This window comes from Mya arenaria, chromosome 7 (assembly GCF_026914265.1).
Source record: "Mya arenaria isolate MELC-2E11 chromosome 7, ASM2691426v1".
NCBI lineage: Eukaryota > Metazoa > Mollusca > Bivalvia > Myida > Myidae > Mya > Mya arenaria.
Window position 1 is genome coordinate 49560199 of NC_069128.1, and position 12093 is coordinate 49572291.

Genomic DNA, 12093 nt, shown 5'->3' on the forward strand with positions numbered 1-12093 from the left:
AAATAAATGTAGGAAAGATGTATCTATCTAAATCAGTATTGGCATTTCTTAATCTGAATTATCTTATCTATGACATGTTCAATTTTAACAATTATTTCAATTCATTAAACGAATTTTGTACAAATGGACTTTTCAAGCGTAAGTCACAACATTTAAATGTGAACAGCAGTAGCTATTTATAACTCAAACTGGAGTTTTCTCCCTTTGATTGATAGACTTGAGATACACAGATATTGATTGTCACATATTTGGGCTCTTTTCGCTAGCTTGCGCAAAAGTATAGTTTTTTTCTGTTTTAAAGCTGTTAAATGTCCACCAAAATGGTCAAAAAAGGGTTTCTTTCATATTTGGATTTCAAACAAAATATCACTTAAATTGGCAAATGGCTTCTTTCAGATGGGCTAATACGTGCACGCATCTCATACTGGAGCTCTGTATCTTAGGTTATCTGAGGCACTTTCTTGTGGGATGTGATCCTGAGTGGTTGTTCGGCAGTTACCTGAATCGAAGGTAGACGGCTAGGTAAAGCTTTTACAATCACAGTACTTGATACATAATATTAGATGTAAAAGTATGTATAGTACGGGCTTAACGTTTGAAGGCTATGATATTTATATGGACTGCTCCATTGTTATGTTCATTTGAACTAGAGGCCCCTAAAATCACTGTATGTTATGCATAATTTTAGTTATAAAATTGTATAATAAGGGGCATATGATGAAATATATTCCACTGTCTTCTGTAGTCATTTGATACACATTAATGATATTTCGGTTATGTTCTATTTATAATAAAAACTCCAATGGCCGACAGGATGTTCTGATTATCTTTGATATCAATTCTGTACCTAGTATTGAAACAAAAGATGAAAGCTGTGTTCAGCAATAGGCACTTTTTGGGAGGACATAATTTCAAATTGAAGATAATGTCTTATAACTGAGTCCGTTAAACAGAATTCAAAAGTTCTCAGTGGTGTTTTTATTATTGGCAGATAAATATTGCGTAATACTAAAGACACGACACCGGAATACGACAATATTAGGATCAATGAAATCTGCATCACTGCTCAAGTAAAGATAATCATCACCAGCTTCATGTATCATATTGGACACAGTAAGAACCAATGTTTATCGGATAAGGTGTGTAAGGTGTGTAAGGCAGCCATGTTTGCATATTAAAGCTCGCACATTCAGTAACATATTTGACTTTTATTGTAATTGACAGTGTCATTCCAAATTGCATATTAATTAGACATTTAACTTGAGCTCGATACTGCTTGATTTCTACCAATTATGGCTTACTGTTGGGTGACCTGCTTTTAATATTTAAATAATTGATAATATTACGCAAGTTTACTGATTTATCCAGTACATATTATACGTTCCTTGTTCAATTCGTTTATATATTTGTGTGTATTTCTACTAAAACGTTCTGTTTAAGATGGATACGATCAGACTTGACTGTATTCCTGATTCTTATATGACAAGGGACGCTTACTGGAAAAATGTGGTCCAGACGAAAAGGCAGATGTCGTTTGCAGTTAAAAAGTACAATCGTTGAATAATAATAACAAGACTAAGAGAAACATTAATACTAGTTCACTGAAAATGATAAAGGCACACAGAGGCGAATTCGATTCTGCAAGCTCAACGGACCGACTAATTCATTGAGTATACGTTTTTTTAGTGTTCGGATTAAAGTCAGTGTATGGAAAAACACTAGAGTTTGTAATGTCATTTTATATTTAAATCATGTTCATCTCATGACGACCATTAAACAAATGTTTTTGGCAGACACTTTGGCTAAAAACCAGAAACTATACAGAATAGTTGCCTCGTCTGTATTCAATTTGTGCGAATCACCATCTGTCCCTAGATGGCAAACTGTTTTGGCAGATATATATGTTCAATCTAGATTCAAATTACTATGTTTTTATATTGTTGTCTTATGATAGGTTATCTAAATGTTGCATGAAACTCATTTGACGTTACAAACCCAAAAGTTGAAATATACTTATATATCTGTGTCCACATATTTTCACTATTTCAAAGATATAACATTCATGCATTGAAGGTAATTGTAAATGACTGTTGGTGAAACCTTTTTTTTCTATTTATTGTTTTACAGACCGATGAGGTGGATTGCTATAGACACAACAATTGTAATGTTAACTGCCTTTGTTATGTCAAACGGCAACATAGTTGAATCCCTTAAACCGCTTGAACGAGAACAGTATGCAACTAAAAGACAAGCACGTATTGGTTGTAGTTACAAATTACGTTTGCTAGGTGGCTAGTGTTTTGTCTTTGAACTATTCAGCTAGCAAATCAGTAACGCATTTAAATACATTTTACGTTTGTCGTTAAAATTGGTAATATATCAGAACTAGGAATACGGCTGCCCTAGTCATCTGATGGTATAAAGTCAACAGCATTTTTACAGAAGTATCAATACTTTAGATAAGTAAGTCAACAAAAGGAAGGTTCTTTGCTTTGGGAATCTTTGATAAGAAACTAATGTGTGTCTATTACATTACAAATTCTATGAAATACTTCTTGTAAAATGCATTGGGCTTTAACACAAAATGCAATCTACCTTGTATTAACATTATTTATTCCAGTTTAAGCCAGAGTGATTTAAAGCTTGCATTCATCACTGATTTTCTTAAGAAAGCTAACAGCTAAACTTGAGCGAATGCTTTCTTTCCGATAGGCTGTTACGAGCATCCACCCAACACCGAATATCTGAGCTCGAGATCACATGATGCATTTTGTGGTACGATGTGGCTAATAACAACAACGGGTAGATATCAAGGTAAGATATATGGACTCAAACATTGCTATGTACATATTCGGAACTTCCGAATTATAGTATTTTATACGTTATTTCAACTATTAAAATACTATTTTGAAAGGGGTAAATGTTAAATGAGAGAGCTAACATATAAAATATATTCCCATGTTTTACTGTAGTAATTTGATACAAATAACGTTTCAAGCCTGGATTAATCGATCATTTTAAAAAGGAAAGCTAATTATCTGATTAGTATTGTTGTATCAAATAAAGATGTTGAACCAAAACTTCACAAAAGCTGAAATCTGTTCAGATTTATGTTTTTTTTAGAAAAGGGCTTTTATCGAATATAATGATTGATATCTAATTATTTACAGACATATATGATGGCGTTATACTAAAGACGCAATAATGAAATATGATAGGCTGATGATCAGTGAAACCGGCATCACTTCTGATGCATTGAATTATCATCAGCTTGAGAACATAATTGCAGTAAGAACCGACATTAATCGGGGAGGGGATTAAATGTAACCGATTTTGCACATTTAAGCTACAAACAATAATAGGAATGAGAGTGCCATTCACTTGCCGAAACGTTTTTAAGCTCGATACTGCTTTTTTCCTCTCCGATACGTTAGTATATACTACCATGTTCTGTTTTACTTAGTGTACATATTTGCTCGGGAGATTGGCGTTTCTTTCGATTTGCAGTAAAAACTTCCTTTTTAAGTTGGAAACGAGTAGACATCACTGAATGTCTGATGTGAAGGTCACAAGGGGCGCGTCCTGACAGCTTGTGGTCCGGGGTTGTCCGGCATGAACCTAAAGCAAAGGTAGATGTAGTTTGCAGATAAAACGTTCTGTTTGCAAAGTATTGCAAGAGTGAGATAAAACTTGATACTACTGTGCTATAAGATGAACGACACTCAATAATTAGTCTTCATCCTGCAAGCTCCTGGCCTGGTTTGAAGATATGAAATCTAAATTGTTTAATAAAACAAATTCCTTTTGTAACCAATGAGCATTTATTTCAAGATTGAAATTGATGTTAAGTAGTTTAATATATAATATTGTTTTCCGAAGAATTGTTTTACAAAATAGAAAAACATACTTAAATGATAATCACAACTGAGCGATAATATTTTTCGACTAAACGTACATGGACAAATGATCTGTTGCGGACGCGCTCCGATTTTTTTAACATAATCATAAAAGCATTATATTAAGGCTGTACTAAATAATAGTATTGTACATTGAATGTGAATGCCTTGCTTGCATAAAAAAAACAGAAAATTGCATTCGAATGTTTGACAGTTATTTTCTAAACACTTTGTTGACAGTTTTGATGGATCTGGTATGCTAGATAAACTACGATAAACTAGATAAAACACAGTTGTCTCTCTAGGGACGTGGTAGAACTAATGATATACATTTTGAGAAAAGCAGGTAATGGTTGAGGTTATAACTAACATTTTTAATATAGTGTGTAGGCTTCACATTTTAAGGTACCTATTGGCCAATCCATGACAATAATTAGGCTTTGTATGGAAAATGTATTTTGTTCAGTGGAAAACACACTTGCTTTGTAATAGGTTGTTTTCAATTGCAGTTTCCTCTTACAGGTTAAACATGTTGAACATAGAAATGGTGATTAAGTAAATAAAGTAATTCATATCATAAACATGTTTTGTAAATTGATAAACCAACTATTTGTCTGTTGACATTGGTAAAACACCACGTTCTTACCTATATTTCCTGGTATCCTATGTCATTCTCAAACTAATAGGAGTCATATGTATTAACAGCACCAATAATATTCACGTTTCGTAACATTATGTATATTACTTCAGGTGTAGCTGTATGATGTCAAGGTATGGTCTACTTAGCCATTAATCAGCGCTGTTGATAAATGACAGACCACCCTGAACTCAATCCTTCCAGGAAATGACTTTGGGACCTCAATGTAAAGGATACAGTGTGTCGTTTTCTCGTATGTATTGGCATATCTGAAAGATGATAATTTCATTATAAATTCAATCGCAAAACACATTATCCCTTTTAGTTAAGCAGTCATGTAAAAAGAGTTAAATATAAAAAATTACTTTTTTCAACACGTGTACACTAAGTAGTTTCTATCGTCAATTTAACCAGTTGTCAGTTTAACACCGGCTTTTTGGTTTGTTAATTCCCACAAATGTCAGATCTTAAAAACCAACCTATACCAGCTTGTGTCTTCAGATCAACCATAAACATAAGTATAAGGGAGGCTACTGCGATACCAGAAAATATACGTACTGTTATTAATTGATCAAATCTTGTCAGAATCTTTTTTGTCTTTTGCAATACCGCAAATATGTAATTCTTAAATATCCTTTAGTTAACTAGTTTAGGAAATGGTTGCAGTAAAAAAGCAATTAGGGTACGTAGGTGAAGTGAAAAGTTACACAATATTGTTGCTCTTTTTAACAGACTGGTAGGTGAAATACTGGAGACACGACATCATCATATGGTCGAGATTCGACATGCCAAAAATAATCGTGGTTGTCTCCCTTTGACCGCTGTGATTGTCATATTATGCAGTTTAAGGACAAGCAGGAACTGGTTGCAGTAAAAAGCAATGAGGGTATGTAGGTGAAGTATATCCCTTTGAACATGCCTTCCACCATAGAGTAGATGTTTTAAAGCACTTAGATATTTAATGTCACCTTCAAATTGCTAAATGTACCCCAAAAGGCTAAATATTAGGTTTCATGCCCTACTTCTATTTCCTATCCTACAAATCATTCATATTCAACTAAGTGTATATGGAATTTCATGATATGAGTGCGATTGAAACTTTAGTACAAATGCTCTCTTTCAGGTATGCAAATGCGTGCAGACGGTCTATAATGTAACCCTGATCTAGAACTTACAAAGGGCTCTGTCTTGTAGGATGTGATCCTGTGATGTCCAGCAAGTATTAGAACAGCAGTAAAATCTCTTAGTAATTCATTTTAACCACAGTTTTGCTTTAAACAAGTGTCTCTGTGGCATTAAAGAATGATCAGCAGTTTGATTGCATCAATATGAGTATCTAAATACGTGTTTGCCAAGACAATAAAACATTAAACACACTAAACTTATTTTCAATAGACGTACTGTTAATAATTGATCAAATCTTGTCAGGCTCTTTTTTGTCTTTTGCAATACCGCAAATATGTAATCGTTAATTATCCTTTACTTAACTGGTTTGTCTGGGCACTGGCTACTTGAAATTTCATGACTGCGCACCAACGATATTTCATAGATATTTATTTTGAGGTATGTCAAACTGATTCAGAGGATCAAAACAATAAGGGCTAACATTTACTTGCCTGGCATATTTATATTTTGTTTGCATTAAGAGGAAGTACAACAGCAAATTGTATTCTGATCCCTGTTGGGCTGTTTAGGTTTAAACACGGGTAAATGCGGGCTGGGTTATATTTGAAGTTTCGACTACTGGGCTTGTCACTGTAGTTTTCATTGTATAATTGATGTGTTGTTTGTCATCCTTTATATATTTCATAATCCTTGGTTCCTTTGTATTTAACTCAGCTTAGTAGATGTTTGAGGCTTCACAATTTATTGTTTCATAAAAATTAATCATAAGTGCATTTTTTCTCCTTGAGAAAGAGGAATATGACTTCCCCCCACTAAATACCTGATATGAAGATCACATGGGACTTTTCCTGGCAGGATATAGTCCTTGGTTGTCCAGCAAATACCAGAATTACAGGTAGATATCTCTATACATGTGATAAATTTGGGCAACGACTTATTTTAAAACAGTAACCTGTGGGGCTTTTATATCATATGTCATTTGCCTATTTGTTAATCATGGGGTTAAGGTGTACACAATTGTTTGGAATTGTCTTTATTACTAAAATGCTGTATTGTTCACGAAAAAGGTCATATTGAAGTGTCAGGTACGCCGCCTCCTACTGCAGGAGAAGGAATTGACAGCGGGAGCTGCCAAACACAACAACTTTCATTTCATTAAAACATTTGACCTAATGGCAATATTTCGTTTAATGAGTTTGTGAACACCTTTCGTAAGTATTTGTCTTTATCGCTTCAAGATTTCGCCATATTTGATTACAGATAAAGTTTTATAAAGAGTAAATGCCGGATTGATGAATGAACGTTTTTATTGTAGCAACATCTAATAAAAGACTATTCAAATATCTTGGGCTAATCAAATTTAATTTCATTGTTGTCTTGCCTTTATGTTCGGCTGCTGATAACTTTTAGAGACGAAAATTTATCACGTTGGAGACAATGGAACATAATTTCATTAATGAAAGATTATTAAAGTTTTCACATTATTGTTGCTTTTTTGACAGACTGGTAGGTGATAAGCCGGATACACAACATCAAAATGTGAACGACATTCGATTCATCAAAATATATAACAGTGATCTCCCTTTGACCGCTGTGATTAGCATAGGACAAAAATGCAGTTTTAGGGGAAGAGGTACTAGTTGCAGGTTCGACTAAATACCTGCTAAACGGGGCAAGGGGGTTGATTCGGTGTAGTATATCTCTCTTAACATTGTTTTAACCAAACTGAAATTGTCTTAAAATTGCCAATATTACAAATTCTAGCTCGAAATTGATGAAAATAAACCCATAAGGCTTTACGTTATTAAACGAGCTAATTGAACGGGTCATTAATGAGCAACTGATCATTATTCACATTAATTTATGTTTTTATTCTCTCCTGACAGCTTTCAGAACAACATATATATGTTAAAATACTCAGTGAGGGTGATGGATGACCCTTGGAAAAAGCCCGTGATGAGATCAAATATGTCGGTCCAGCTTTAATGATCCTCCCAAAAGCATTTGACTGCTTGCCCTTTCATCCTCTTAGACAAGCTTAATGACAATTGTTTATTTAGCCCAAGGAACTTTTATTTCCAGTTCACCAGTTTCTGTTTAAGTTTGCTTATGTTATGTGTGTTTGTTTCTCATGTCAGAGAATAGCTCATTGAGCTTACGTTTCTTGTTATGACAAACCCGACTTTAAATAAAGTTTCTTGTATGATTGATTTGATTTCATACCTTAATATTTACCCTATGTCACGTGCCGATTAAGTTAAGTTTATATGAATTGAACTGATGTGTATGCGATTGGATCTTAAGTGCAACTGGTTTTTTCAGGAAGGCCAATACGCCAAGATGTTCAAAACTGAATCACTGAACAGGAAGTCACATGAGAAATGCCTGCAACGATGTTGTTCCAGCAGGTAAATATCTTGGAGTTATCCATCTTATCTCAAATTTACCATTCATTAACATGTACATTATTCTTTTAAAATCAATGAACCTTACCTAAATTGTGCTGCAAAGGTTAGCACTCTTAACGGTTGACAGTTAACATTAATGTTTTCCCTCAAGAGGCAAGACAAATCGGCACTTAATTTATAACATCTTATAGCGGATATTATATAGCTGTTATAGCAGTTTTACCCCAGTTATGCATTATGTAAATTTTGTCCCAAATTTAATACAAATGCAGACGAAGAGAGTGTGTCATTGCATACTTGATTTAATAAGGTAAGCCAGCCTTGCATGTTCTTACAGAAACAATGCACCAATCTTCAATTGACATTTTATGAATATGAAGGTTAAATAAATCTCAACTTTTGAAATTTTGAAACCTAATCCATCAGATTGTGTAGAGTCCTTTCTTTCACAAACAAGTAACCATAGGACTTTGCGACCGGACAATTTATTGTGTCTTGCGAATGAAAAATACGTGCACATGTTCTCTTTTAGTTATGCCAAGACTTGCAAGACGTATCGCAATGAAAAAAGGCTTTTGCTGGAAGGATTTTATCCTGTTATGTCCAGCATTTATAATTATAATTTGTAATTCATTTTGGTCAAAGGATTGCTTCTTACGACTTCCTCTGTATTATAAAAGATTTAAAAATTACAATATCCTTTACATGTGTTACACACTTGAGCGTAGATTATAACACTATGTTAACAGAACTATTGAACATATTCTTGGATTAACATGTATTATGAACGAGAATGACCAAACACAACTAATAAATGGTAGAAAATTTGTCATGACAATATGTAAAACACTGTAAATTTTACCTGGCTTGTACTTAATATTAATTTAACTGTTAATTCATCTGAATATGTATTTTGTTTGAATAAGTGAGATGTATTTAGAACGCTTATAGTCTGATGAACGCCCTCTAATTATCCTGTATTACATATGTAATATGCATTACATGTATGTACAACTTTTCTCATACTGTATGTTTTGCCTGAACAATAAAACTGTTACAGAAATGCTCACTATCTTTCGTACTGCAATGTTTCATTTAAGTGTGTATTCTTGTGCCGATATACAAAGTCAAAATGTGTCTAATTTATTTTGTTTTTTTCTTTTGTTGCATTTACTTATAGTAATTAGTATGGATGACAAGTAATCAATTGTAAAGGAACTTTTTTAGCTGAATGGTCTGTTAGATTATAGAGTTTCTTCTCTTGATTTAAAATACCCCAAGTATTGTTGAGCCTTTAGAGAATACATCAGTCTTGTCTTCATACAAAAAAAACACGATTTGCAGATGCTAGAGTATGCCTTTTTTGGTGGAAAGCGCGTCTTTATTCACCCTTTATCGATGACTTATATACCGTTTATTCTACCTCGCCTTGTTACCCAAGAAAGAGACACTACCATACAAGTACAAATGTTCAATTTTAACTTTGAACTATGTTTAGGAACTAGAATGAACTAATGGAAAATATACACTTTCCGTAGTAATTGCAGTTGATTACCTGTGGGCAGTGAGCAATCACACTCGGACAATGATAATTGGCAGAAGACACAACACCGTGATTTATTTTGAACAAATCACATCATTTGAACCTTATGAAGAACGAGGGAGGGCTTAACACTAATATGCACGTTTTCATTTCACAACACTCCATTACCAGGTTTTAAACTACACACACACAAGAAGCATACATGAAAACAAAACTGTATATGAATCAATTTGAGTACATCGTGAATCCATTTCAGCAGAGGTATTGATTCCAACTTTCGTTAAAATGAAAATCTGTTTTGTTGAATAAAATTACATGTTCTCTAAACTGTCTACACGACACAATGTTAGGAGATTCTTTAAATAGTTATCATAGAACCATAATCAAACGCTCTTTAACCAAACATCAGCTGAAAGAAAGGGACACTACTGTATAGGCAAAACCATGTTCAGTGAAATAAGAGTTACGACCGAACAAGGAATAATACTACATAAATGTGACCTACGGTGATACGTTTGATACTATTACTAAATGATCAATTATCACTTTCTTTTCGTTTTGCCATTTGTCATTTAGGTTTGTAATATTGTACCACTGTGTAATTGTAAAGAAATATGTCTTATCTGTTGTGTTCTTAGTCTTTTTTGAAACTGTTTATTGATACAAGTGTGGATGACAAGTAAGCACATGTTAAGGAACTCTTCGATGCTAAATACCGTTTTAAGACATAGAGTTGCTTCACTTGACATAAAATACAAGTTTGTTGCGCATGTCTTGCATAATGGCGTATTTTAAGGACTTATACTAGCCCCTAGACCAAGAACACTGTTGGTAAAGTTGGTACATTTTGAATAGTGTTATCAATGGTTATGACGGTATGGTTTAATTAACTTTGTTCGCGAAAGGTCTATGGAATTGGCGACAAATTGCAAAGCAACACCCAGGGTTATATACAATGAACTGTGTATTGTAATACACATGGCAACGCCAAAGGACAATTCCCTAGGCAACATTAAAGAATGTTATATTAAGATATGAAACTCAGGGGCAATTCCCAAAGCAACGCAAAGGTTCATGTTTAGGAAAAGGCAACCCAAAAGTTATACGCAGAGCAATGTCCTGGGTAAATAACATGGCATCGTCTGGGGAATCTAAAAGGCAACGCACATAGGTATATACATGGTAACGGCTAGGACAAATCCAAAGACACTGAATAAGGATATAAAAAGGGCAGTGTCGATGGGAAGTTCTTAATGTAACACGCATTATGATATACAAAAGAAAATAAATTTCTACACCTACGAAAACCCCCGGGGTTATAAACATAAACGTTCGAGGCAACACAAGCGTTGTTTTTATGACAAGGTCGGTCCAGGGTGATTCCGAAACAAATTCATGGTGAGATTTATGGCATCTTCAGGGGCAACTCCTAAAGCAACGCCCATGTCTATATACATCGCATGTTCCCAATACAGTTCTCACAGATAATTATATGGGTAATTCACAAGGCTATGCCGAAAGTTACATACATAACCACGTCTGAAACAGTTCCCAAGAAACCTCCGAGAGCGATGAACATGGCCATGTCCAGGGCTTTATGTGTACGGGAACATTTTTAAAGGCAATGCCCCATGCTATGCAACCAGCTACGCCTGGGGCAGCCCAATCATACGAATAACAACAGCAGCCAAAACCTACAATGACGGCGTGCATTGAATACATATCAATCACCAGGTATAAGAGTACGAACGCACATGGACGATGATAAACAACCATTCCATTTTAGCGCTCATCAAAATATCAACAAAGCAGGCATTGGAGCAGAGTAGATATGGGTTGCCTAATTTAATGTGTTCAAAAGCTTATTAGAATTAAGCTGTCGTGACTTGTGAATCACCTTTATTGCATGCCAAGATCTGAATCTTAATACAGATTTACTGAAAATCCACGCACAAAACAAATTCAAAGTACTGAAAGTACTGATGGAAGGTAATTTGTACTGAGTGAATGTTTCGTAACTACTTGGAACGAAATAAGTTGGGGTTTTGTACGATGTCCCGTGTAAATTGTGGACGTTTCGTTTCAATCAAAATTTGGATATTTTTACACAATGATCAAGTTATTCAGCAGCATACAATAATGGAACATTTCATTAGTTCTGAAAATATTTTCCATAATATTCAATATACCTCTCAAGGCAACATCTTGTCAACAGTCACATGCAGTACTTACAGTACTTTGATTAAGTTTGCAAGTTTTGACAAAAATAAGCTCAAAAAGTAAAAAAAAACCCACAAACAACCTTATGTTTTGTTGACCTCCCTGAGGCGCACATTATAACATACGTGTGTTACGTCTGTCTTGAGTTAATACTGTTTATTTTTTTCTGTCACAAGTTATTTCTATGAGAGCAATTCATATACATATCGTGCTAGTAAATAAGCGTGTAAGAATATACTGACATATTGTAAACAAAGGTAATAA

The 12093-nt window shown here is 34.3% G+C and overlaps 1 long non-coding RNA gene across 6 annotated transcripts; it reads left to right on the top strand.

Moving 5' to 3' along the window:
* Positions 1-997: 997 nt before the first annotated feature.
* Positions 998-9114, top strand: LOC128241436 (uncharacterized). 6 transcript variants are annotated; one of them, XR_008262364.1, is made up of 10 exons: positions 998-1113; positions 1441-1547; positions 2713-2814; positions 3527-3629; positions 4647-4786; positions 5266-5419; positions 5657-5766; positions 6447-6553; positions 6726-8066; positions 8599-9114. It is a non-coding gene; the product is annotated as an uncharacterized LOC128241436 (long non-coding RNA). The 6 variants fall into 6 exon arrangements; XR_008262360.1 differs by having other exon boundaries at positions 5657-7304; positions 7981-8066; XR_008262363.1 differs by having other exon boundaries at positions 5657-7291; positions 7981-8066.
* Positions 9115-12093: the final 2979 nt, after the last annotated feature.